Genomic DNA, 27,423 nt, shown 5'->3' with positions numbered 1-27,423 from the left:
AGTTTAGTGCTCTGTTTCCATCCTGATCAGGATCTGAAACAGGTGTATCGCAATGTCTGGACATTGAGGGACACTGTTGTGGAGCTCTGGGACGGCTTCAGTCGCTGGTAGGTGGTAGCTAGCTTGGGTTGCTGCCAAGTCTGGTTAAGAGTCTAAAGCTGATGACTGGCTTCATTTTTGTTCCCTGGAGCTGGGGCTGCTCTGACTGCAACTGATGGAGCTTTTTGGTTTAGTGGGTTCCCATGGGGTTGAGATGGAAGGTGGAGCCCCAGAGAGGCACAGAGTGTGGTCTGCGGTCAGTAGAAGTCTCATGAATTGGGTAGAAATTAATAGCTGGAAGAGTGCAGGAGTGGGAATCGGGAGGCCCTGGTGTAGGGGCATTGGGAAAATCCCTTCCCCTCTCTGTACCTGAACTTCCTCATTCTTACGATGAGGAAATCGGATTTCAGGGGCCCTTCCAGTGTTAATATTCTACGGGTGAAGTAGTTCCTATGTTCACTCATTAACACACAACTCTGTTTAATTTTTTCGAGCACTTACCACTAACGGGTTGTTTATTTATTTGTTGCCATATCACACGTCAAAATGTAAGGTCCAGGAGAGCAGAAGCCTTCTCTGTCTTGCTCACAGTCACATCTCCAGAGTCTAGAGTGACAGCTGGCCCAGAGCAGGTGATCAGCAAATACTCATTGAGTGCCTGAGAATGAAGCCCTCAAGCTATTGCCTGGTGCGGAGCTGTGAGGTGGAGCTGCAGTGGCTGAGGGCTCTCGCACTGCTGCTCGCCTCCTCTTGTCCGTGTCTTCCTGACCCCACAGTTTATTTGTTCAGAACCCCTTTTTGAGAAATTATCTCACCCTCCGATCATTTGGCTATATCTTCATTAATTCCTAAGTGTGATAAAAATGACACGGGGTGGGGGGAGATATAAACCCCCAAGAATAAAGAGAATGAGAGGTAAGAATAGACAAGAGAAGTCAACATTTTTTTTGAATAACAGAAAGTCCCTGCAAAAGTGGGTTCTGACCCGGCAGAATGGAGATGAGATGCGAGTCCCTGCCATTAGCCCTGCACGACCCCTGGAAAGGCTCAGGAAGTGGAAGCACCAGGCTGCACTGAGGGTCAGGGTACAAGTGGGGCTAAAAGGGGAAGAGGGGTTGTAAAGGGAGTACACCCCTCGGTCCCTCTTCTAGACGATGTACACTTTCCTGAAAATTGAAATTCACTGAAGGTCCACATAACAGAAGAGGGAGATGGCCACCATCCTTGATCTTGCTGTCTCCCAGAATACTGGCAGCCAAATATAAACATTTTACGTAGACCTGAGGATCTTTCATTAGGGAAACCAAAAAGATGTACAGATACTCAAATTCTGACATTTCACTGCAGAGTGGAACCTTCCAGTAAATACACTCCTTCCATTACACAGAGTATCTGCTCGGCTTTTTTGGTGCCTCGTTCATAAATATGAATCTGATCCGGCCAAAGATCCCCAGACTTTGCAGAATAGCCCCTCTGACAGAGACCAAACTAAACAAAGAAGAAGGATCAGGCACTCCGAGGAAACAACAGGCAGGCAGGACAACCACACTTCAGCAACACTGTAATATCCTCAGAGACGCAAGAAAGGTTTTATATCCAGGAAAACAGACAAGCTGCTACAGAGACGGAGGACATTTCAGAATGAGGAAGAGCTCTCAGAAATCACAACTATGGTGGGAATGAAACATCTCATACATACATGGGTCGGAAGACAGAGTCAGAGACATCTTCCAGAGAGTAGGACAAGAGCAGTGAGAGAGGAAAATAAGAGCAAAAATGTAAGAAAATTAAAGAATTGATCCAACAAGTATGAGACAGACAGAATGAAAGGGAATAAATCGTCAAGAAAAGTTCCCAGGACTGAAAGGCACAAACTGCCAAGCTGACGTATTGTTCCAAGTGTCTACTGTGATGAACTTTAAAAAGACCCACTCTAAAGCATGGGGTCAGGACATATCGGCAGTGAAGAGGGCATTCTAAAAGTTTTCAGAGAGAGAGGAGGAAAAAAAAGTCAGATTAAATCCAACAAAATCAAGAATCACGATGACAGCAGTTTTCAACAACAGCCTTGGAACGTTAAAGAAAATGGAGCAATTCCCTCAAAATTCTGAGTGGGAATCATTACCAACCTAGAATTCTGTGTCCAAACAAAGTGTCAGTCAAGATGAGAGTACATGAAAGGCCTCTTTCAGACGTTCAAGTCTCAGAGATTTGCCTCAGGAAGCATTCACTGAGTGGCAACCATTAGGATTAGCATGTTGGCTTCTGGATTTTTCTCTTTTAGCCTCTTTCTTTCTTTTTTTGTTTCTCTTAATGTGATATACCTTTAGTAGATACAAATTAAAATTAATCCCTTCATTCCCTTTTTAAAAAAAGGAGTTAATAGGTAGACAGGTTTGAGGAGTGCCTGAACCACAAGATGGTTTTTCTTTTTTTTTTTTTTAAGATTTTATTTATTTATTTGACAGAGAGAGAGGCAGCGAGAGAGGGAACACAAGCAGGGGGAGTGGGAGAGGGAGAAGCAGACTTCCTGCCGAGCAGGGAGCCCGATGCGAGACTCGATCCCAGGACCCTGGGATCATGACCCGAGCCGAAGGCAGACGCCTAACGACTGAGCCACCCAGGCGCCCAGATGGATTTTTTTTATTTAGCAAAGCATTCGTCCAGGCCTTATGTGAAAATGTTCTAGTCAAAGCTATGAAATGTGTGGTGAGGTGATGGTACTGAGGGTGGGTTCACAGCCTAGCTGAGGTGCAAGGGACTTTGGGGTTCACCTAACCCAATCTAACCCAATCCCCTGATTTGACAGAAGAGGGAAATTAATCCCCCAAAGAGGAAGGACTTACCTAAGGAAGATAGTGTTTGAAAGATGGTAGACAATAAACATTTGTCAAATGAATGAATGTGTTAGTGGGTAAGTAAATGAGTTAAGCCAGGGATTATCCAATGCTCTTAACTCATAAGTAGAAAAACCGAGGACCCCAATATAGCAGAGCCAAGACCAGACTTGGGTTTTCAAATTCTGGGGTCAGAATACTTCTCGCTAGACTTTGCTAAATTAATGATCGCTGTCCCCCTTAATGTCATAAGGCTCTAGGTCCACACTTGCACCGAATGTATTGATACACGGATTACGGATTGGGGTCAGTGTGGGAAGAGGATTTTCAAATCCAAAGCTTGACAAAGCTGCAGAGAACACGAAGCTGGGAGAGGCAGCTAAGATTACAGATCATAGACACCCAGGACCTCTGTGAGCTTCTACTCTAATCTCCCACTCAAGGCAGGACCCTTTCCAGGACATCTAGCTCTCTGTGTTATGACACTCTTCTCTCCTGATGGAGAGCTGAGGTATTCAGAACATTTCCTTTGTTTTTGTAATTTCCATCCACGGTTCTTAGTTGCCCTCTACGGTAATACAGAAGAAATCTTCCTTTCTTCCATGGAGCTCTACATATGTAAAGACTAGAGGGATAATTCCTTAAGTCTTCTCTTTTCCACACGTTCCTTCAAATGGCTCTCAAGTGTGTGGTTTCCACTATTTTCATCATATTCTTCTGGATGAACTTAGTATGTCACTGTCCCTCTTGATAGGGACACCTAGACCTGAATCCAATCCTTTAGACCTAGTGTGTCCAGCACAGACTAAGCCAAGCACTCACTTCTAGGCCGAGACACTGTACTTCCATCCATGTGGTCTGAGAGTCTTTTACTTGCTGGCTTCTATTGAGCATGCAGCCTCCTAAAGACCCCAGTCTGACTCACAGGGTCTTCTCAAGCGAACTTCTTCCCTTTCTCTACTTGAGGCTTTAACTCAGAGAATTTTCTATTTATCTGTGTTAACTTCAAATTTCTAGCTAAAGCGTAGTGTTCTTGACTCTCTCATCTATCAGATTAGTGATTCCTTCCAGTTTTGTGGCATCTGCAAACCTGAAATTTATACTTCAATGTGTTCATCCAAGTGAGAGACAAACACAGAGCACAGTTTGGTAGGAACAAGGACAGAGCTCATGGATACTATGCCTAGGCTCCTAGCAGACAGGCGCCATCCACCCAGAGGAGGAACTGGATTTGCTCGGGGCATAATGAACACCAGGAGTGGAAGTTACAGGGTCTCAGATTCGGCTTAACTTAATGTTTATTTACTTATTCATCCAACAAGAATTTATTGAATGCTGGTTGGAGGGTTCGAGCTCCCCGGCGAGGGAGGGAGGAAATGAAAACTGCGAATTCTGTCTGCTCCTTATCTCTGTACTCCCTGTCCAGGCTTCCGAGAGCATGGAGGCCAGGCACAAGCGATCAGCAGACACAGCTGGGAGGATGCACAGCCGGCCAATAAGCGGAGGCCTCTGCAACCTTGATCCCTTGTATGGAGATAAGGGTTCTGACTAGGTGGGGTGGGGGTGTGTCTCCCGGCTCCTTTGTGCTTCCCTGAGGCTGCCTTTACTGATGTCCTACTTGTAGGTACCTGGGCACTTTCCTGCAACACACACCAGAGCTTGAGAAAGAGGAAAGAGCCCACGGGACTGGGGCTGAAAACACATGGTGATGTACAGCAGAGGGTGGAGAGAGGTGGCTGGGAGAAGCCTGGAGTACAAAGAGCTTCTCTGCAAGTATAGAGAGGGAAGAAGCCGTGGGCTGCCCTCAGGCATTCTCACAATTGTCCTCTGTGCAGTTGGGCAACACTGAAAAGTTGAGCTCCAGGGGCCATCTGGCCAAAGACCAGACAGGACTTCAAAGAAGTGTACCATGTCATGCAACCTCAGGTATTCAGATGTGGGTCACCATTTTCCATTCTGTGGGTCATGGGGTCTGGAGTCAGACTGCTAGGTTTGAATCTGTCTCCACTGTTTCTGTCTGTATAAGCTCAAGCAAGTTAGTTAGCCTCTCTTTGGCTAATCTTCCTTATCTATAAGATAGAGAAAACATGAATCATTGCAAGGATTCCGTGACTTCACACAGGTAAACCCTGACATGCATCACATGCTCAATAAATGTTATCTATTGTTTATCCAGTCATCCTAACTTGGCACATACCCAGGGCGTGTTTCCTGCGCCAATACTGTGTGCCTAGGGTACAGAAATCCATTCCTAAGCTAGCCTTAGGGACACATATTGGGAGAAACTGGCAGACTGGAAAAAATAAATAAAAGCAACCATATAGGACCAAGCCCAGGGTTAAAAGGTTTAGGGTACAATTTAGGCTATAATTTCCCTTTGTAGGGCCATGGATATGAACGTCCCTTCTTTCCCACACTAGGGCTTCCAGAGAAACAAGAGACCACATCAGGCTGGGAAGGATTTCTTGGAACTATTTGCCAGACCAGGTGCATAACATGTTTATACTGAGGTGATGGGGGGTGGGGCGGGGTTTGAGATATCCACTCGCATATAGAAAATTGGCAAAACCATCCCTGGAGGGAGGCCATACCACCCCCTGGTTGACCAGAGAATACCAGTCAGCCTGATTATTGTTCTGTCATCTGAGCACAGTCGGCAGGGACCAGAATTGGAAAGAGGGCACAGGTGAAGTTCAAGGGTGTGCTGCTGAGTGCCCGGGAGGGGAACCTGTCTCAGAAAAGGGGCCAGCTGGCTGCTGGCAGCTGGGGGTGAATTCAACTGCACATACAGGAGCAGCCCATTCTAAATGCTTTGACTCAGAAAGCGAACACCCATAGTCACTGTCTCCCAGGCCCAAAGAGATGCCAGTGGACATCTGGTTAATTTCCCATTTTCAAGCAGAATAAGATAATGATGCACACTTGTATGACCCTTTACAAGACTCACAGACATCAGCCTGATCCTCACAGACCCCATTTTATAATCTGATTTTACAGAAGAGGAAAGCAAGGCTCAGAGAGGTGAACTATCTTGCTCAGGAACACACAGCAGCAAATCACAAAGGCAGGACCTCAAGTCTTAATAACCCAGTTACGTCACCCATGTACTTACTTGCTTACTCACCAGCCAGCCCCTGAGCTGTGCACAGGGCAGAGAGGGCTGAAGCAGACAGTGGTGACGGCCCTGCCCTCACCAAGCTTACTGTCCCGTTGGGGAACATCATACAAACACCCCAAGCATGACAACAGGGGAAGCGTGGGGTGCTGGCCCCGGGGATGAGGCGGGGGTCCCTCAGAAAGTGATCTGCTCTTCCCATTGCCGACTCACCAGACTGCTCCACTGGGTACTGCCGTGGCTGTCTGGCCTCAGAGCTGTTTATGTTACAAGCTCTGTCACCCGCCCGGGGCTGTGAGACTTGGTGAGAACTACTCCCCTGCTAACCCACCAGCCGGTGAGAGCCCGGAGCGTCTGCCCTGTCCTATGCCAGCCTGCTCAGCCTCACCACGTCCTGGCCATCCCCAACCGTGGGGTTCCACCCTGGCAGTGGGGACTGGAGGAGACGGCGGCTGTCCAGGTGAATGATCCAGAACACGTGCCCAGCAAGGAGGAGGGGAGCAGACGCAAATGCAGGGGTTCCCAGAGTCTTCACAGTGTCTTCCTTGAAAGTTGTCAAGCTTTTGTCCCCAGTGAATTACAGACTTTCCCTTATCCCCGATCCTATCCTTGCCGTGTCAGTGTGAAGAAGGGCCTTTATCTGCGACCCGCACTTCTTCCTTGTCCAGGTTCACCCATTTACTGAGTGAGTCCTAACAGGATTTTCTGCTGTCTGCTGCCCTTGGCTCATTTTCTCTGGGACTGACGGGCACCCCCGTCTCATGTCTGGTTCACGACACTGGGTCTTTCTTACCACCACCTTCCCGTGTGGTTGCCAACTATCAGAATGTGCCCTTTGGACTCTGCTTGCTAACTGTTCCCTTGACCGTGTGCATTATCTCTGACTCGGCTCCGTCTTAAAGACCTCTTAACTTTCCACTCAGGTTCCTCTCTAGGAACCAAAGGGCAAAAGCAAAGTTCTCAGTGGTGCAAGGTGGCCACTAGAGGGAAGCAAAAGCTAGGATTTACTATAGGAACTGGCCATACTTGGGTTGCTAGAACCAAGGCTGGACCCTACCCTGGATAGGGCACACCACTGGCCCACCCACATGGGAAACAGACGACAATTGCTTACTGCCTGGCACAGGGTAAGTGCTCAATAAATGTTTTCTGGATGAAATTCCTAGTTTTAGAAATGAGAAAGCAGGTGATGTGATCCCAAAATTAGTTGGTGTCAGGGCCCCGTCTTTCCTGTTCTCAGGCTGGCGTGCCATTCCATCACATAGTACATCAGCCCTCCTCCTCCTCGTCCCCCTTCTCTGCTCCCCCTCTGTGGTTCAACCCAGGTAAACCGCCTCCCTATCCAAGTTCATTTTTGAAACACTTCTGGATAAGCAGTAGTTAGAGACTGTTTTCTCGGTCCCTTACACCTAATTTGTCACTGAGTCCTGCCAAGTTAATAAAAATCTTTCTCTTGTTTTCTGGACAGCTCCCTTGCTATTCCAGGCCCTCATCAGCCACCTCCCTGTCTCCTCATGGTCTCCTCTCCCCCCATGTTCCACCCTCATGTCCTCTATTATTTCATAATTTACACAGACTTTGCCCTGTCTGCCCCTTCAAATTCTCCCAGCCTCCTCCAGGCATTCATAGCTCTTCATAATCCTCCCCAGCCACCTGTTCAACTACTCGCCAATAGATTTGCTGTTTGGTGTTTGGATGGTGCCCTGAATATGTCCTGGTTATTTCTGCCTCTGGATAAAGATTTTATTTATTTGTCAGAGAGAGAAAGCAAGTGCACAAGCAGGGGGAGTGGGAGAAGCAGGCTCCCTGATGAGCAAGGAGCCCAATGCAGGACTCGATCCCAGGACCCTGGGATCACGACCTGAGCCAAAGGCAGATGTGTGACCAAATGAGCCACCCAGGCATCCCTGCCTCTGAACTTCTGTTGATGGGTAACATTCCAACGGAAAGATTCCCTTTTGTTCTCCAGACCCCATCTTCCCCACTGTCAAAGGTCATATACGGCTCTGGATTCCCCAGTATCTCACACGTTCTTTGGCAGTGGTGTCCACAAAGGGCTTTCCTCTTTCTGGGACTAATCTTGTCTGTCCTGTGTGTTTATAGGACAGTCAGAAAGACAGATCCCTCACTTTGGGTGGTTTGTGTATAGGTATATATTGCAAAACATTATATTTCCTGGCTATTTGGCTTGGCGACTGAATAATCATGTTTAAATTGCCCTCTTCATTTTATCAATTTTCTCCTATTCTATGGCATTGTATCAACAACGGGACATCCCAGAGTTCTGTGTTTGGTACCAGACAAAATTATTGTGTGTGGGACATCGTAGCATTTTTCTTCATAATTTATAGTTTCTTGAATTTTTTTTCTACCAAAAATATGCCAGTATTTCTTTTTTTTTTTTTTAAAGATTTTTATTTGAGAGAGAGAATGAGATAGAGAGAGCATGAGAAGGGGGAGGGTCAGAGGGAGAAGCAGGCTCCCCGCCGAGCAGGGAGCCCGATGCGGGACTCGATCCTGGGACTCCAGGATCATGACCTGAGCCGAAGGCAGTGGCTTAACCAACTGAGCCACCCAGGCACCCCAATATGCCAGTATTTCTAACTCAGAACCTGTGTCTCAGTTAGTCTTCGTGGCAATGGTGTAGGGGGCAACTGGTAAGGCTAAGAGTTCACTGCACGGCAGCATAGTGGTTTACAGGCCGGATTTTGAACTCAGCATCCCAGACCAAATCCAAGTTCCACCACTGACTAGCTATGTTACCTTGGAAATGTTAAAAATACAAGGTCTGTCTATGCTTCAGTTCCTCACCAAAAACACTGAAGTACTGTAATAACAGAGTTGTTGTTTTGATTAAAGATTGTATCACATTCGAAGCACATGCTGTCCAGTTAATGGCTATTGTTCTTATTTTCATTTTTTTTTTTTTTTGAGAGAGAGTGTGAGCGCGTGCAGGTGGGGGAGGAAGGCAGAGCAGAAGAAGAGGGAAAGAATCCTAAGCAGACTCCACGCTGAGCGCAATGTCCGACTGGTGCTTGATCTCACAACCCTGAGATTATGACCTGAGCCAAAATCAAGAGTTGGACACTTCACTGACTAGCCACCCAGGTACCCCAGCTTTCATTATTATTTGGTGTGATTGACTGAGTCACTAAGTGTACATGACATAGTGTCTTTTCTTTAGAGAGAGAAATTACTCATTTTATTTTAAAATTTTTTATAACATACATACAGAGAAGTGCATCCATCAGCTCAACAAATTTTCTCAAACTGAGCACATCTGCCTAATGGGCACCTGGATCATGGAAGAGAACATGAACCTCACGCACACTCCCTTCCAGGCACTATCCCATCACAACCCATTATCCATAGCATTTTATAAAAAAGATTTATTTATTTATTTGAGAGAGAGAGACAGAGCATGTGCTAGAGGGGGAGGGGCAGAGGGGGAAGGAGAGAGAATCTCAAGCAGACTCTGCACTCAGTGCAGAGCCTGACACGGGGCTCGATCTCACAACCCTGAGATCAGGACCTGAGCCGAAATCAAGAGTCACCCGCTTAACTGACTGAGCTACCCAGGTGCCCCACAGTTTTTTTTTACTATAGTGAAAACACTTAGCATGAGATCTGTCCTCTCAGCAAACGTTTAAGTGCACAATATGGCACTGTGGACTACAGGTGCAATGCTGTATAGCACGTCTCTAGGACTGGGGACACTCCCTTCTGTACCCCCTTGTCCCACTGTCCTGCTGTATTCAGTGGCTCTGAGCAGTGGAGTTTCAGCAGAATTAGACAATTTTGGCTTTCTCTAATAGCTGCAGGAACTGGGGCTAAATATTATGGAAGAGTATTAAACTGTAGGTCCAACTGGAATGTCTGGGCTAGAATAAGATTTAACAGCTAGCGCAGAATGCAAAGTCAAGCTCACAGACCCTCCATGGACTAGGGAGAGATGAGAATTTTATTTTCCTTTAAATATAAATCAACTATGCCAAATGTGGGGTCATGCACAGCCATTCATACCGTTTCAGCAAAAGAAAGGAAACATCTATATAGATATCTTTAAAATGTTACCATTCTTTCTTTGTGCGCCTTTGCCTGTGATTAGGAGTCTAGCACCTAGGAAGGGCCCACTTGACTAGATGGAATAAAAAGGGAGTGGACAGAGGACTTGGCAAAGAAAGCTGACGGCCCCGGGAACACACACCATCCTGGCTAGGAGCTCCTGGTGGCAGTAAGTAGGTGGACAGCAGATGTCTTTACATCGTTGGGAAAAGACAGAAATTTGGGTGGCACTTGCGCAAGTAACAGAAAACTTGGGGACTGTACCCATGGAAAGGCTCCTAGGCCCTACATTTTAGCTCGTAGGGACAAGAATGAGCTCTTAATTATAGAGATGGTTAGTAGTGCCAACCTTGGGATGTATTTGGTGTATTTCAGACAAAAAAAAGGGGAGTCTCCTGCTTGAGCTGAAAACGTTGGTATACAAGTGGGAAATCACACCCCCCCTCAGCACCACAATAGGGGAGCCTACCTTGGACATCCATTTACCCTTCTCCCCACTTTCCTGGGTCTGAAGCTCCTGGTAACACATTGACTTCTGAATGAGAGACGGTCAGCTCTCAGCCCAGGCACCAAGCTGCACTCCTCTTCCGGTGTTTACACCACCCCTTCTGGAAGGTCTGGTCAACTTCAAACCAACTTGGTTTCTGAAGGTGAGAGACCGCCTAGGTTATCTAAGGCAGACATAGAAATTCTTCTCTTTTAAGGCTGACCTCAAGTTACTCATTCATTCATTCAACAAATACGTATTGAGGACCTCTGCCTTTGGATTCACAGCCAGGATAGACTGCAATCCCCAGATAACCTGCCTCTGAGCAGAAGGCACTGGGAACTCGGTCCCGGGGCTGCTTCTCTTCCAGCAAAGGGCAGGAAGCAGCGGTCCCTCACCCACTGGGCTTCCAGAACAGCCCTGCGTCTCTATGTGAGGTGCTCACACTTCAACACAGATGCTGTTAGAAGCTGCAATGTAGATTTTTTTTTTTTTAATCTCAGCAAGTGAAGTTTGAGAAAACTAAGACACCCTATACATCAGGGAAATTGGAAATTATAGCAAGAAATTCACGATTCATTCCCGAGGCATAAAGCCGCATGTACCATGAATGCCACCGAATCTCCAAGGGCTGAATGTTGACCTCAGGCTCACTGGCGAAGGAGGGAGAACATGAAAGACCCCAACATTTAGGGAGTTGTGCTCTTCCTATGCCAGAAAGAGAAAATGAAGGCTGAGATGCTGTTTGCTACAGTAAAAGAGTCAGAGTTTTTGGCCAATGTGCAACGAATCAGTAGTTAGTATAGGAACTGTAGGGCCCCTCCTAGCGTGTGTGCTCTTAAATACGGCCAGGCCATAAGGAAACAGCACGGACATCACCTCTGGCCTTCAAACTTAAGTGCATCCCTTTGGTACACAAAAAAATCTTAACCTTTTTACAAGCATCCTCTGCCACACCTGCCTCTCAGGCCTTCCTTCTGCCCCAGCAACCTACAGCCCACGGCTGTAGCCACAGACAGCTCTGCACATCCAAGCGCCTTCGGTCAGCTGTCCCGTCTGCCTGGAACGAACAGCCTCCCTCCAGGTCCCGCCTGCCAGATTCCCCTGCTCCTTTACGGTCCAGCTCACTTTCCTTATGTACTGATTAGTTACCTGACTTAATCACTCAGCAAATAGTTGTTGAGTATACTATGTGCCAAGTACTCCGTTAACTGCTGGGGTTCAGCACTAGCCCAGAAAAACACTTCTACCCTCATGGAGCCTGCATTCTTGTAGGGGAGGCAGGCGGTAAACAAGAGAAACAGGCAAAGTAAGCAGAACCTTGGAAAGATAGTGGTAAGCGTGAAAGAGAAAAACAGAGCATGGAAAGGATAGAGGGGGTCTGGTGTGTGGGTAGTGGTGGGGTGGGGGGCGGATCTAGTGGTTCTGCAAGGATTTCCAAACCCCACTACCCCAGAAGTGCTCCTTCCCTACACATTCCCGATGTACAGCATAGATCCCTCTATTACAGCATCAGCATTAGCTTCTTCGTATTTACATAGGGGCTATTTATATACATATGGGTGGGGCTCTGCGACTAGAATTGGAGCCCCTAGAGGCTCTGTGTCTTCAAACTCCAGCCCCTAGATACACTTTAGTCAGCCTCTGTTCACACGGTGTTTCCTGAATTGGGAGAGAACTGTGTCCACAGAAGTCAGAATCTAACACGCCCTACTTCTGTTTTTCCCCCTTGGTGCTCTTTTTCCTGCAGCTTTCCCTCCTTGTTTTACTTTCCTGTTTGCATCTGGGGTTTTCTTAATACTCTCCTGAGAAAATATCCTCATAAATTAATTTCCCTCCCGCTAATGACTTCTGAATGAGAACCACCTCTCATCAAATAACTGGGGGAAGAACATGATCTCTTAGGGCAACTCATTGCAGAAAAAATAATTTATTCAAAGGAACCTTCTGTGGGGTTTCAAAAACAGGTCCACAAATCCTTTGATACTTCACCCTTCGGTTTCCTCCACTTGAGCATGGGCTGGACTTAGCGGCTCACTTCCAATGAGTGGAATATGCTGGAAGACATGATGATGTGTGCCTTCTGAAGCTGGGATATAAAAAGCATTGCAGCTTCCTCCTTGCTCTCTGTGGGATCACTTGCTGTGGGGGAGGCCAGCCACCATGTCGTGAGGACACTTAAGCAGCCAGGTCTTGGAAGCAGGTCTGCCCGCACCCCTCACCCTCCACCCCACGCCGGTCAGACCTTCAGAGACTACAGGTGTGGCTGTTACCCTGACTGCAACCTCCTGGGACACTCGGAGCCAGAGCCACCCAACTAGGCCACTCTTGGATTCCTGACCCACGGAAACTACTGGATAACAAGTGCTTGTTGTGCGAAGTCGTTAAGCTTTGAGGTACTCTGTTCTGCAGCAATAGATAATTGAGTTCTGTTCTGGTTCTATGACTGACCTTCAGCAAGTCAGTTAACCTCACTCAGCCTTAGTTCCTCAGCTGTTAGTAAAGTGGGTTTGGGTCAGAGGACTCGAAGCGGCACCGGCTCTCACACCCTGTGCTCCCCAAACAAAACAAAAACACTCTAGGAATAGTGTAGTTTGGGCCAGCTGTGTGTAAAATGTAACAGTCTCGATCTCTCTGGGGGTATTTCTGCCGATTCAGATAGCAAGGCGGTCATTACCTGAACCCACAGATGCAAGCCGGGTCCTGGGAGGTGATATTCAACTTAGAAGGGGAGACACGAGAGTCGCACGCACAGTTTTGCGCTCAGGAGGGGCCTCGAGGAGGTAATATGCTTTCTGTGGGTGTGATCTTCATAGCCCACAGTGTGTTTCTATGAGTAGTATTTCACTAAAAGCTCACGAATCTCCATTCTACAGCTGGGAGGTTGAGGCTTCAGAGAGTTTTGGTAATTTGCTCAAAGCCACACAGTTCTTAAGTTCCAGAGCTGAGAACTGAGCCACGAACTCTCAGTTGCTACGTTCTACCTTCCGTTACTGTCAGCTGCCTCTCTGAGGGCTGGCCTGAGTGCTACACTGGGCAGGCTGAGGACATGGCCTGGCAGGGCCACGGCTCCTTCTGTACGAAGCTGTGCTCCTCCAGGCGGCTGACAGAGCTACATTTCCTATCACACGAGTCCATTCCACCCCGCGCCTGCAGGTGGTTGCACCAGATGGGGGGTCTGCCCTCGGGAAGCCGCCCTAAGGGCGGCAAATGACATGGCCTGGGGCAAAAAGATGAGTGTGGCCAATTAGATTCCATCTTTCTTTCTTTCTTTTTTTTTTTTTAAAGATTTTATTTATTTATTTGAGACAGACAGAATGAGAGACAGAGAGCATGAGAGGGAGGAGGGTCAGAGGGAGAAGCAGACTCCCTGCTGAGCAGGGAGCCCGATGCGGGACTCGATGCGGGACTCGATGCGGGACTCGATCCCGGGACTCCAGGATCATGACCTGAGCCGAAGGCAGTCGCTTAACCAACTGAGCCACCCAGGCGCCCTAGATTCCATCTTTCAAGAATGTTTACTTGGAAGGAGTAAGAGAACAATACACTTACCCTAGGGCAGTAAAGGTTTCGAAGAGGGGAGAGAGATCAGACCGGCCCTAACGGGCCACAGGCAAAGCCAAGATGATGAGGGCACAGCAGCTCAGAGCAAGTGGCGGTGATACGGTGAAGAAAAGGCATACATGGTGTGGGACCTGGAGAGAGGGGCCTGAAGCGGAGCCAGAAGCGAGGTCCCTCCAACTGCCCGGATCCAGGACCGTCCTACACGCCCTGGCTCCACAGGGCCCAGATCGGCCGTGGCCGCTAGGATTTGCTTGCCATGAGAGTCTACCTCGTCCATTCTCCTCCTTGAGCTACCTGAAGACTGCTCTTACCCTGCAACTAAGTGAATTAACTAGAGATGACACAGCTGATACAAAAGATAAAAAACCACAACTGTGTGATTATAAAATTCCAAGAGTCACAAGGGTTAAAACAAAACACACACACAAAGGCCTTCGTGGATTCCGACCACTGAACAGCATAAAACAACGGCAGCACCAAAAGCTGTGTTTCATGGCACCGGGACACAGGACGGGAGCCCTACGCCCTCGCGGGGTGAGCTGCGGCTAGGAATGAACCAGCCACTTCCCAGTTTTTAAGAAACTGCTCCAAACCTTGCAGAAGAGGTATAATCAGCTCACAGAAATACAAAGACCAACTATGACGTATGTGGGGTTTGACTGGCATACGATTAGAGAACAGGCTCGTGAGCTTCTGAGTGTCACTTGTGATGGGCATAAACTAGTGAGGGCCTCAGAAAAGACTGCATTTTGTTAAATGGTGCCCTCTGAGTAGCCTTGACCTGCCAGAAAATGGCCCTTGGCAGCTCGGGGACAGACAGCGTGTGGAGTTCCTGACTAACAATGAAGGGTGCTGGATACGGCTCCCAGCTCTCTCACTTAGTAGCTGTGTGGCCTGGATAAGCAACTGCAACTTCCTCCATCTCTCCAACAAAAAGCACGGACTAGAAGATCACCAAGGCCCATTCCCGCTCTGAAAGTGTGCGTGATTCAAAGATTCTCAGCTACTCTGCCCAGCTAGCAGCGTAAGTAGTCACTCACCATACCCGGATGAGGACCATATTACCACAGTATGTCTAGAAAACCCCAAACAAACGAAAACCCAGAACACACAGTCTGGCCACAGGGCAAATTCTTTAAAATCACAATAGTTCCATAAACTGCTTAATGCCTAAACCGGGACACATGGCTTCCCTAGGCCTATTCTTCTTCTAGAAGGGCCTGAATGGTGACTAAAAATAAAAGGACTCTTTTGCATGACTCATTTCTTACCTCATTTTTTTTAAAGATTTATTTGTTTATTTATTTATTTGAGACAGAGAGAATGAGAGAGAGAGAGCACATGAGAGGGGGGAGGGTCAGAGGGAGAAGCAGACTCCCTGCCAAGCAGGGAGCCCGATGCGGGACCCGATCCAGGGACTCCAGGATCATGACCTGAGCTGAAGGCAGTCACTTAACCAACTGAGCCACCCAGGCGCCCACTTATCTCATTTTTTTTTAAAGTAGGCTCCACACCCAACGTGGGGCTTGAACTCATGACCCAGAGATCAAGAGTCGCATGCTCCACTGACCAAGCCAGCCAGGCAGCCCTCTTATCTTGTTTACATTTAAGATAATTCAAGGTCAAAAGTATAGAAATATAGACAACTTTGACGTCTTGCCCCTTTTTTGTCTCTTCCTTTTTTTCTAAAAGAATCTGGAAAACGTAAGCCTCCTCTGGCTTCTTTCTTTCAGGCTTTCTTATAAAAACACTGGTGGCCACACCCTGCTCCTTATTCAGCACCTTATTAAACCTCTAGGCAAACAATGAATCATGGAACATTACATCAAAAACTAATGATGTAATGTATGGTGATTAACATAACCATAATAAAAAAAAGAAAGAAAGAAAGAAAGAAAAAAAAAACCTCTAGGCCAATTATTTACAGTCCCCTCCAACTTTGCTTTGCCCTAAGCCCCGCAGCATCTGCCTGCGGGAGGTGTGCAGGGTGCATCTGGTCCCAGGCCTCAGTGACACATGACGAGCTGGTGTACGAGTTATTCATTTAACTATTGTCATGCTCATCATTTCTTTTTTTTTTTTTTTTAAGATTTTATTTATTTATTTGGGACAGAGAGAATGAGAGAGAGCACATGAGAGGGGGGAGGGTCAGAGGGAGAAGCAGACTCCCTGCCGAGCAGGGAGCCCGATGCGGGACTCGATCCAGGGACTCCAGGATCATGACCTGAGCCGAAGGCAGTTGCTTAACCAACTGAGCCACCCAGGCGCTCCATGCTCATCATTTCTAATGGAACAGTGTTCAGGGTTTTAAAGCTTCCAGCCTCTTGTCCCTCCGTTGGGAAAGGATTTGGAACTCTGACTGTGGGCTCTTCCCCTCAGAGGATCGATGCACTTTAGAAAGAAAATCTATCAGTCCCCCCAGAAGGCCCAGAGAGCCTAAATGCAGGAGGGTGGTTTGTCCTGCATTTTAATATCCCTGAAACATGGTGGTAAGTAGATTTTTTTCCCCCTAAAACCCTCTAAAGCCATTTTAGGATGTCCTGAAATCCCCATCTGACTGCTCCCCTCGGCACCTCTTCATCCGCAGGCTACAGACCCCTCCCTGCCACCCCCCTTCTCTGGGAATGACATGCTCAGCCCCTGGGACTGGCACAGTGTGGCACTTGCATGGTGGACTCCATTAACCCTCAGGACACCATGGGACAGCCCAGTAGAGATGGTGGTGGAGCCCTAGGCCAAGAGTCAAGAGTCTGGGCGGCCACTGGTTCTTCCCCTACGTGGCTGGTGATCTTGAGCAAGCCAGTCCGTGAAAAAAATACAAATAAAGGCCCCCTTGAGCTCTGCCTTCGTGTTCTGATTCACAGCTTGTCCTTCACTGAGTCCCGTGGCGGCCAAGGCCGAGGACTGAGCCCAAGTGTGGTTGGTGATCAGCCGCAGCCACCGAGCGCTGGGGCCTTTGGGGGCCCCACCGTGTGCTCTGCTATGGATGGCCACTTGGAAGGACATTCTGCTTAAATGTCCCCATTTATCCTTGCCATTCTGAGATTACAATACCCTTCTGAAAGAAATGAGGGAAAAGTCTGTCTCGTTCCTGCTCCAGACACAGTATCTTAGTTCCCATTTAAAAATGTCTCTTGCTATAAGTTCCTTGATGGAAAATTCTATTCTCTTCTTTTAGTGCCCCGCATCCCAGAATAGCCAGCACTGCTTTAAGAACTTATTCTAAATGTCAGCCAGCTTATCCACAATGCACACTCGTACCTTAACTCCTTGACCACAAGCTACTACCCAGTGACCACTGCTCCTTGACTACTTAACTAAGAGTAATAAATGCTACTCTTCTCTCTGTCCCTATCTCACACTGTTCAATGCCATTCCCTGGTTCCTATAGCAAGGTCACTCAAAATCATCCTACTGTCTGAAAGAAGGCAAGTGAGAGAAGGCACATCTTGCGATGTCAATCCATGCAGTTTAAGAAAAACACACTATACTGTACTTGTACTTGTCAAAACCCCAAATGTCATTTAACCTAACGCGTTTGCTATTTTGTTCTTGCTGTCAGCAAACCTGAAGACGAATTCACTTCCAACATGGTAGTGGGGACTCAGATGGCTCACAACCCCTTGCTCATTCCTTTTCTGAGTCCTCATCGTATGATCTTCTTCTAAACCTTTTACATTCTTTATAAGCGAACAAACTTCTCAACAGTAAGGAGCCCTGCTCATGACTTTTTGAGGAAAGAGAGGTCATAAAATGTGAGCATGCTCTGCTTCGTTCTCTCCCTATTCCTCCATTGCCTAGGGAACCAGGTTCAAGACACTGAGCATCTAATTTAGGGCCTCTCAGATCCAATTCCTCAATCTCTTCAACTCATCTGCTACCAGACTGACCGTCTGCTCCAAGTCACAGCGACACTTGCTGATTCCCAAACATACCCAACATGTTCCCAACTCCCTGACTCATATGTATGGTGTTTTCTGTCCAGAAGAGGTTCTACCTCTCTCTCCCAAGCCACACCCCTCTCACCTTCTGGAAATCCTTCCCCACATTCATGCCCAGCTCAGATGAACCCATCCACAAGCAGTTCCAAATAATTCCCTCCTTCCCTTTCTAGCGGAGTGTGATTTGTACACACTACAGCACATTTTTGCTTTGGATATTCATCTATGTTCCTGCATCTTCCATAGGGTTCAAAGTGCCTTAAAAGTACAGCCTGGGTTGTTTTTAAAATTGTTTATATAGAGAGGATTTTCAATTATTGTTGATTTAAATTTGCTGAAATAGATAGTGCTACACTCTGATTCCTCACATTTTTGAAACTTCTACATCCCCTATTTCCTCCATATGGACTCTCTTATGTTTATTTTTGAAATTCTTCATCTTAGAGTTTTAGTTAAATTCTCAAGTACTTCTGGGAAATAGGTGGAGTGGATATTTTAAATGCTTTTTATTGGTTTATAATTTTGGACTTTTCATTGGGTCATCATTAATTTTGAGGAAATTCCTCATATTTCTTTAAACATTAATCTGTTTAAAATATATTTTATATATCGAGAGGGAAAAAAGCAATGCTCCTTTACAATATAGGGAGAGAGGAGTTATGAGTCTCAAAGAGACTTTTGCTATACATTAATACTCTTCTGTACAAAATAAGCACAAGCTGTGGAGGAGGGAATTAGAGACATATACGATGGATTGCCACTAACTATTTTTCTGATAATACGAGATAGTATGGCAAAGAATTCTAGGTGCCTCCCAAGTCCATTCTGCCCTGATTTCTTAGTAATGAAGACTCATTTTTTTTGAGGGGCTGTACATTGCCACCTAGTAAAGGAGTATTTTCTCCAGGTCTCCTTGCAGCTAAAGTAGCCATGTTATCAGACTGGCCAGTGGGATGAAAGCCCGAGTGCCAGCTTCCAACTAGTCTCCTAGGTGTGTGGGGGTGTGGGGGATGGCTCTTCTTCCCTGTTGCCCAGCCCACCCCCTGCAACACCTGCCATCTTGGACTATGAGTTAGAGCACACCCTATGAAGAATGGAGGAATGAGCTAGAAGGAGCCCGAGTACGGATGATGCTGTGCGTCTTTTCCACCAGTCCTAGACTACTTATCCTCAGGTGTCTGCTACGTGAGAGAAAAACCCCAAACTTCTATCTTATTTAAGCCAGTGCCATTTGGAGCTTTTGTGTGTAGCTGAGCCTTCTAATCCTAACTGATACAGATGAGAGGATTTTCTGAAGGTAGAAAGGGGAGTTTTGGAAATGTTTTTAATCTCCACGATTCTCTATTCTGATCGGAAAGGAAAGGAAATTCAAAAGCAGCTTGCATCCAAGGACCATATATCTTTGACAAAAGAAGACAGGGAGTGAGGGGACGCCCCAGAACCAATTCTGAGAGCTGAGCTCTGAGGCCTGATGCCTGCAACATGGATGTTCCAAAAGCCAAATGACCAGAACAGATTGGAACAGATGGAAGGGGCAAGTTTTCAGAGGTCAGGCCGTAGCATTCTTAGAAGACTCAAGGACTGCTGGCATAAGCAGAGCCCAGAAAGTCTCATCTAACAGAGAAGATACGAAACAAGCTGTAAATCAGCATAAGAAGTAAATATGGGACAACCTAGAGTGGTCAATGATGACTGAGGTTTTATGAGAGTATCTGTATAAATATACATTCTTCTCAAATTTGTTTCATTTTATGTATTCTAATGTTCACAAACTTAATACTTACAAGAGTGTTTCCAAGTTTACTGTCTTAAAAACATCTTTACATGAAAGATCCCCCTACCTGAACCCTCCTACACTGTTGGTGGGAATGCAAGCTGGTGCAGCCACTCTGGAAAACAGTATGGAGGTTCCTCAAAAAGTTGAAAATAGAGCTACCATACGATCCAGCAATTGCACTACTGGGTATTTACCCCAAAGATACAAATGTAGGGATCCGAAGGGGTACATGCACCCCGATGTTTATAGCAGCAATGTCCACAATAGCCAAACTGTGGAAAGAGCCAAGATGTCCATCGACAGGTGAATGGATAAAGAAGATGTGGTATATATATACAATGGGATATTATGCAGCCATCAAAAGGAATGAGACCTTGCCCTTTGCAACGACGTGGATGGAACTGGAGGGTATTACGCTGAGCGAAATAAGTCAAACAGAGAAAGACACGTATCATATGACCTCACTGATAATGAGGAATTCTTAATCTCAGGAAACAAACTGAGGGTTGCTGGAGTGGGGGGGGGGTGGGAGGGATGGGGTGATAGACACTGGGGAGGGTATGTGCTATGGTGAGCACTGTAAATTGTGCAAGACTATTGATTCACAGATCTGTACCTCTGAAACAAATAATGCAATATATGTTAAGGAAAAAAAAAAGAAGATAGCAGGAGGGGAAGAATGAAGGGGGGGAAATTAGAGGGGGAGATGAACCATGAGAGACGATGGACTCTGAAAAACAAACTGAGGGTTCTAGAGGGGAGGGGGGTGGGAGGATGGGTTAGCCTGGTGGTGGGTATTGAGGAGGGCACGTTCTGCATGGAGCACTGGGTGTTATGCACAAACAATGAATCATGGAACACTACATCAAAAACTAATGATGTTAATGTATGGTGATTAACACAACAATAAAAAATTAAAGAAAAACATAAAAAAAGAAGAAAGATCCCCCTACCTGCCTAATTGACTGTACAATCATGTGCGGTTTTGTTTTCTCTTTTTAATTTACTAAGGAGACTCTTTCGGATGCTTTCCTACTTGTTAAAAGACCCACACAGTTTCCTGGTAGGAGCTACAAAAATTGTAGGACATGTGTGGGTGATGGGATAATTAGCTTCTCGAGGATTAGTCTTGATTTTTTAAACCTGTTTGGTAGTGATGAATAGCAACCAACTTTGCTTTAACCCCAACATGGCAGTCTGGTATCTCCATCAGTCTCTTCTTTGGTTGCTCTGTGTTTCCCCATGATGAACTTTAGTCCTGCTGCCTGTAATCCCCGCCTGCCCATGTGAATGTAGCCCTCTGCAGACGTCAGGCTTCAGAGACTCCCCTGCATGGTAAGTATTAACTCCCTGCACCTTTCCCAGCCTGCATTTGTCTGACCTTAGTGTCCAGTCTTCCGAGTTCCAACCACAAGAGCCTTTTTGTGCTTTATTGGTTTTAACTCTTCTGTTCCTGCTTCTGAAATCTTTGTTCAGGCCATGCTGGATGCATGAAAAATACTTTCTATTCATTTGCTCTGCCAACCAACCCTCTCCCATGCTAACCTCACAGGTTTATCTCCTCCAGGGAGTCCTCCTGAACAATTAGGAACTAGGTTTCCACACACTCACCCAGTTTTCAACCACAGTCATTTCCTTAAAATTTGTGTCATTTAATGGAGGAATATACGTTTTCTTTTATAATTAACATGGCTTTTCCAGCTAAAAGAATCTTGCCCCAAGCACAACTGTGCATCCTTTCTTGAAAGTTTCATCACATGCAGAGAGTCTGTCTATTCCTCACATCAGCTTTCTTTCTCCCTCATCATCCATTCTCTTGTATGAAGTTTTTCCTAGCTAACTAAAAACTGTTTCCAAGATGCAATTTAACCGCCTCCTCACTACATCATCAATGTACTTGGCACCCACATAAGTGAGATGTGTCCTTCTAAGTGCATGGCTTTATTAAATTAGCATTATTCCACAGTCTCATAGACCCTGTATTTCCTTTATGCCTGAGTGGACTGCAAGTCAGGAGACCTAAAACTAGTCCTGCTTCTCCTGGTTATATGAATTCAAGCCTAGTTTTTTCACTTTTATGAGCTTCAGATTCTTAATCTACAAAATGAAAATCATGAAGGAGTCTTCTAGATCTAAGGTTCTGCTATTCTCGATCTGTGAGTTAATTCCCTGTTGGGACTACTTCAACCCCCTGGCACTGTCATTCAACCTGAAACACCTCCACTCCTCACTCCAAGGGCAGGTGGCAGTTCTTATAACCTATTTTTTTTTTTATTGTGTTTAGCACATGGCCAACAGTTTTGATACAATATGGAAAGAAAGCTAAATATACTTGAACAAATCTGCAAATTTCAGAGATAGGGAATAGAGGAGTGTGTCCTGTGGACTTCCTAATTACTGCAGATCCTCAGAAGACACACGGCAAGGAACAATGAGTTCTCTCCCTGTCTCCTCCTGGGGAAATTGCTATATTAGATCAAACCCTTCCATGAGGAGAAGCTACATTTCATTTTCTTTCTTTCCTTTTTTGTCAAGACAGCTTTCTTCTTCTTCTTTCTTTTTTTTAAGATTTTATTTATTTATTTGACAGAGAGAGACACAGCGAGAGAGGGAACATAAGCAGGGGAAGTGGGAGAGGGGGCAGCAGGCTTCCTGAGGAGCAAGGAGCCCGATGCGGGGCTCAATCCCAGGACCTGGGATCATGACCTAAGCCGAAGGCAGACGCTTAATGACTGAGCCACCCAGGCGCCCCCTTCTTTTTTTTTTTTTTTTTAGATTTATTTATTTGTCAGAGAGAGAGAGAGACAGTGCGAGCACAAGCAGGGGGAGCGGCAGGCAGAGGGAGGAGCAGGCTCCCAGCCAAGCAAGGAGCCCAATGCAGGACTCGATCCCAGGACCCTGGGATCATGACCTGAGCTAGAGGCAGGCGCTTAACTGACTGAGCCACCCAGGCATCCTGCTACATTTCATTTTCCAGAAGCCTTATAATCATGGTGAATGGGGATGGGATACGGGGGCAGTGGAAGGGGTCTGTAGCTACAGCTGCTTGAATGCTCAATTGTGTGGAGCTCTAAATCCTGGTTTTCCACCCAGTGAACCTGTTTCCTGGCCTCTTCATTCTGGGTACAAGAAGACTGTTTCTCAGGCCTAGCTGTAACTGTGACAGTTGAGGCAGCCTCATGATGCTGTGAAGATCCAGGAGAACTCTTTAAAGAGTCCATATATAGTTGATTACTTGTTCGTACAGTTTAATCCTCTCTGGACTGTCCATAGTAACTGGAGGATACTGCTGCCTAGCTCCAAGGGCCATTTTAGAGATGATGTTGTTTACAGGCATAGATCAGTGAATGCCAGGGTTTCAATGGAACTTAAGAGATTATGTGTTCACTTATCATTTAATACCTTGTCATTTCCCAAAAAAGTACCTGGAGAGGTTTATAAAATATATACATATGTTAAGACATTTAAAATATAAAACTAGGGGTGCCTGGGTGGCTCAGTCGGTTAAGAGTCTGCCTTCGGCTCAGGTCATCGTCTCAGGGTCCTGGAATGGAGCCCTGCATTGGGCTCTCTGCTCGGTGGGGAGTCTGCTTCTCCCTCTCCTCCCTGCTTGTGCTCTCTGTCGCTATCTCTGTCTGTCTCTCTTTCAAATTAAAAAATATATATATTTAAAATACAAAACTAAACAGAGAGGGGAAATTCATAGCTCCCTTGTTTACACATAAGGAACAGAGACTCAGAGAGACAAAGTGATTGGCAAAGACAAAGAGCTGGGACCAGAAACCCTTCCGTTTGTTACTGGTGACTTTGATTCCAGGCTGATAGTTCCCCTCTCCACCCCAAGTTCTGCCAGCATCTTGAGTGACTTTATCCACCCCAAGTTCTGCCAGCATCTGGAATGACATCACCTCGAATGACATCATCTCAAATGACATCATCTCCCTGTGGGAAGCCCCTCCAGCCCCTTGGCCTCTTGGTTGACCTTCTCGTCTCCACTGAGCTCCTCCTTCACTCCACTTCGGCAGTCCCTTCCCATGTTCACATCTTGGATCTCACGGTCACCATTTTTGACTGTCTGACTTCCACAACACTACATTAGACATCTTCCTATCTTCAGCAGCATTCTACACATTTTGATAGGTTGTATTTTTATTTTCATTCAATTCAACTAATTTCCCTTTTGGTTTCTACTTTGACCCATGGGTTATTTAGAAGTGTATTATTCAGTTCTCAAATACTTGAAAATTTCCAGAGATCTTTTTGCTAGTTATTTCTAATTCTATTGTGGCAGAAAACATACTTTGCACAACGTGAATCCTTTTAAATGTATTGGAACTTATTTTATGGCCCACAAAATGGTCCCTTTCAGTAAATATTTTATGAGCATTTGAAAAGGATGTGTATTCTGCTATTGTTGGGTAGAGTGTTCTATAAATGTTAACGAGGTTGGGCGCCTGGGTGGCTCAGTTGGTTAAGCGACTGCCTTTGGCTCAGGTCATGATCCTGGAGTCCCTGGATCGAGTCCCGCATCGGGCTCCCTGCTCGGCAGGAAGTCTGCTTCTCCCTTGACCCTCCCCCCTCTCATGCTCTCTCTATGTCATTCTCTCTCTCTCAAAGAAATAAATAAAATTAAAAAAAAATGTTAACGAGGTCAAGATGGTAGATTGTGTTCAAGTCTTCCATATACTTACTTATTTTCTATTTATTCTAGCAATTTTGAAAGAGGGATGTGAAAGGGCACCTGGGTGGCTCAGGTAGTTAAGCGTCTGCCTTTGGCTCAGGTCAGGATCTCAGGGTCCTGGAATCGAGCCCCGTGTCGGGCTCCCTGCTCAGCAGGGAGTCTACTTCTTCCTCTCCCTCAGCCCCTCCTCCCCACTCATGCTTGCTCTCACTCTCAAATAAATAAATAAAAGAAATAAAATCTACAACTGTAATTGTTGATTTGTCTATTTCTTCTTGCAGTTCTATCAGTTTTTGCTTCATGTATTTTGAGGTTTTGTTATTACATGCGTTAGAGTTTAGAGTTTTTAGGTCTTTCTGACAATCATTGTGAAATATCCATCTTTATTCTTGGTAATATTTTTTGCTCTGAAATATACTTTGGCTGATATTAATGTAGCCATTCAAGATTTCTTTTGGAATAATGTTAGAATGTTGTATTTTTTTAAAAGTCCTATTTGTATATTCACATTTAAAGTGCATTTCTTGTTGGCAGCATATAGTTGAGTCTTCTTTTTTTTTTTTTAATCCACTATGACAAGCTTTGTCTTTTAATTGGGATGTTTAGGCAATTTAAATTTACTATGATTAGAATATGATAAGGTTTGAGTCTATTTTCTTGTTATTTGTTTTCTATTTTTCTTTTCTGTTTTGTTCCCTTTTCCTTTCTTTTGGATTACCTGAGAATGTTTTATGATTCCATTTTATGTCCTTTGTTGGCTCATGTTATGGGCTGAATTCTATCCCTCCCAAATTCGTATGTTGAAACCCCAAATCCCAATGTGACTGCATTTGGAGATAAGACCTTTATGGAGGTAATTAGGGTTAGATGAGGTCCTAACGGTGGGTCCCTAATCTAGTAGAACATGTCCTCATAAGAAGTGGAAAGAACATGAGAGCTCTCTCTGTGTAAACACAGAAGAAATGGCCATGTGAAGGCATCTACAAGTCAGGAAGAGAGACCTTATCAGAAATGAAATTTGCCAGCAACTTGATCAGGGACTTCTAGCCTCCAGAACGGTGAGAAAATAAATGTGTTGTTTAAGCCACCCGGACTGTGCTATTTTGTTATGGTAGCCCAAGCAGACTAAGATAGCTTACTGGTTATAACTCTTTGTTCTGTTATTTTAGTGATTGTGTTAGGATTTATACTATACATTTTTTTTGAGAGTTTTTTTTTTTATGTTATGTTAGTCACCATACATCATTAGTTTTTGATGTGGTGATCCATTTTTAACTTATCACAGTTACCTTCAAGTGATATTATACCACTTCATGATAGTGTAAGTATCTTATAATACTACACTTCCATTTTTCCCTTCCTGATGTTTATGCTATTATTGATGTACAGTTTACTTTACATATGTTACAAGCCACACATTTCATTTTTATTGCTTTTGTTCAAATATTCAATTATTTCCTTTAAACAAAACTTCCCAGACTCTTCATTTTAATTTTCAAATTCATTAGATACATATTAGCTGTACTCCAAATGACAGCAAATGACAGTTTTCCAAATGTTTCAACACTGCACAATGTAGGTGTCCATTTTTCTGGCCTCCGATAATACTTGACTCCATCTTTAGCCCATTTCCAAAGCCAATACCACATATTTTGTTTTTTGTTGTTGTTGTTCTTCTTTTTCTTTTAAAAAATTTTGGTATCGCAGCATCCCAGTTCTAGGTAGCAATTTCTGTATTAGCTTTGCTGGAATAATAAACATACCATGCATCATAAAAATTTAAAGGACAAGAAAGCTTAAAATGATTGCATTTTATCTGACTTTAAAATCTCTATGCCAGCTTTCTATTGGTGAATATTTGTCTGGTGTATCTTTTTCCATCACTTTATTTTCTATATCACTGTTTTAGATTTTTATGTTTTACACAGTGTATACCTGAATTTTGTTTTAAAGATCAAATTGGAAAGTATTTGTATTTTAATCAATATATTAAATCCATTTGCATTTATTGTTTTAACAACGTATTTGGGCTTCTTTCTGACTTTTTTTGTTTGTATTTTCTACTCACCATGAATTCTCTTTGCATCTTTTATTTTCTTTTCTCTCAGACTGATAAAGATCAATGTATTCTCCTTACTTTCCTCTACCACTATTGAAAGTGTATAGTCTATTTCTATTCTTTTGGTGGCAATCCTAACATTATCCTTACCAATGTGTATTTTTCTAACAAACTCTAAGTTAATTCCTACTTTTATCCTGCTTTGAAGTCAGACAAGGATCTGAGCTTGTTTAACCCTCCCTCAGATCACTCCATTTTGTTTCAAGAGGTTAGTATTCTTTTTATTCTTACTATTTGCACTCAACATTAAATTATATTTACCACAATGTTTTAATGTTTCTTTAACTTACAATATTTTTTTGCATTTAATCCCTCCCTTCTGGGTTCATTTTTCTTTTTGCAAAAAAGCAAGAACTTTATGAGCCTTCTTAAATTGTAATTTTGCTGGGCATAGAATTCTAGGTCATAGGATTTTCTATTGGAACATTGATGCTCTTACAGTGTCTTCTTAGTCTCTGTTGTAGTGGATGAGAAGCCTGCTATCAAACTGATTGTTGTTCCTTTGGGTAACCGGTTCTTTCTCTCTCTTGTTGTTAAGATTTGTTATTATTCTTGATTTTCCCTGGTTTCCCTACAGTGTTTCTATATTTCCTAATTTCTGGAAAATTCTTGGTCATTTTCTATTTGAAAAATGTTTTCTTGCTGTCCTCCTCACTTTATCCCAGAATTCTTATTGAAATTATTTTTCATCCCATCTCTTTTATCTGGCTGTGCTCTAAGAGATTTCTTCACTTCTGTTTTCCAAATTGGTAATTCTCTCTTCGTCTGTGTGAATTCTTGTCTTAAAGTCACTTGTTT

The 27,423-nt window shown here is 44.9% G+C and overlaps 1 protein-coding gene across 15 annotated transcripts in view; it reads right to left on the bottom strand.

The window, feature by feature from the left end:
* Window positions 1-27,423, bottom strand: part of KALRN (kalirin RhoGEF kinase) — a 655,214-nt gene that overhangs the window by 146,221 nt on the left and 481,570 nt on the right. For 4 of the 15 annotated variants that reach the window (XM_064572015.1, XM_064572061.1, XM_064572104.1 and 1 more), the window contains exon 34: window positions 1,453-27,423. This exon is cut by the window's right edge and continues 17,471 nt beyond it. The exons of the other annotated variants lie outside the window; for them this stretch is intronic. The gene's annotated coding sequence lies outside the window, so the exon portion shown is untranslated. Of the gene's footprint in view, window positions 1-1,452 lie in introns of those variants that run through there. 15 annotated transcript variants of the gene reach the window in all.

This window comes from Mirounga angustirostris, unplaced genomic scaffold (genome assembly GCF_029215605.1).
Source record: "Mirounga angustirostris isolate CCGP_5_RB_7025 unplaced genomic scaffold, mMirAng1.0.hap1 SCAF_1, whole genome shotgun sequence".
Taxonomy (NCBI): domain Eukaryota; kingdom Metazoa; phylum Chordata; class Mammalia; order Carnivora; family Phocidae; genus Mirounga; species Mirounga angustirostris.
The sequence above is the reverse complement of the archived record's forward strand: the minus strand, read 5'-3'. Positions and strand labels throughout refer to the sequence as shown.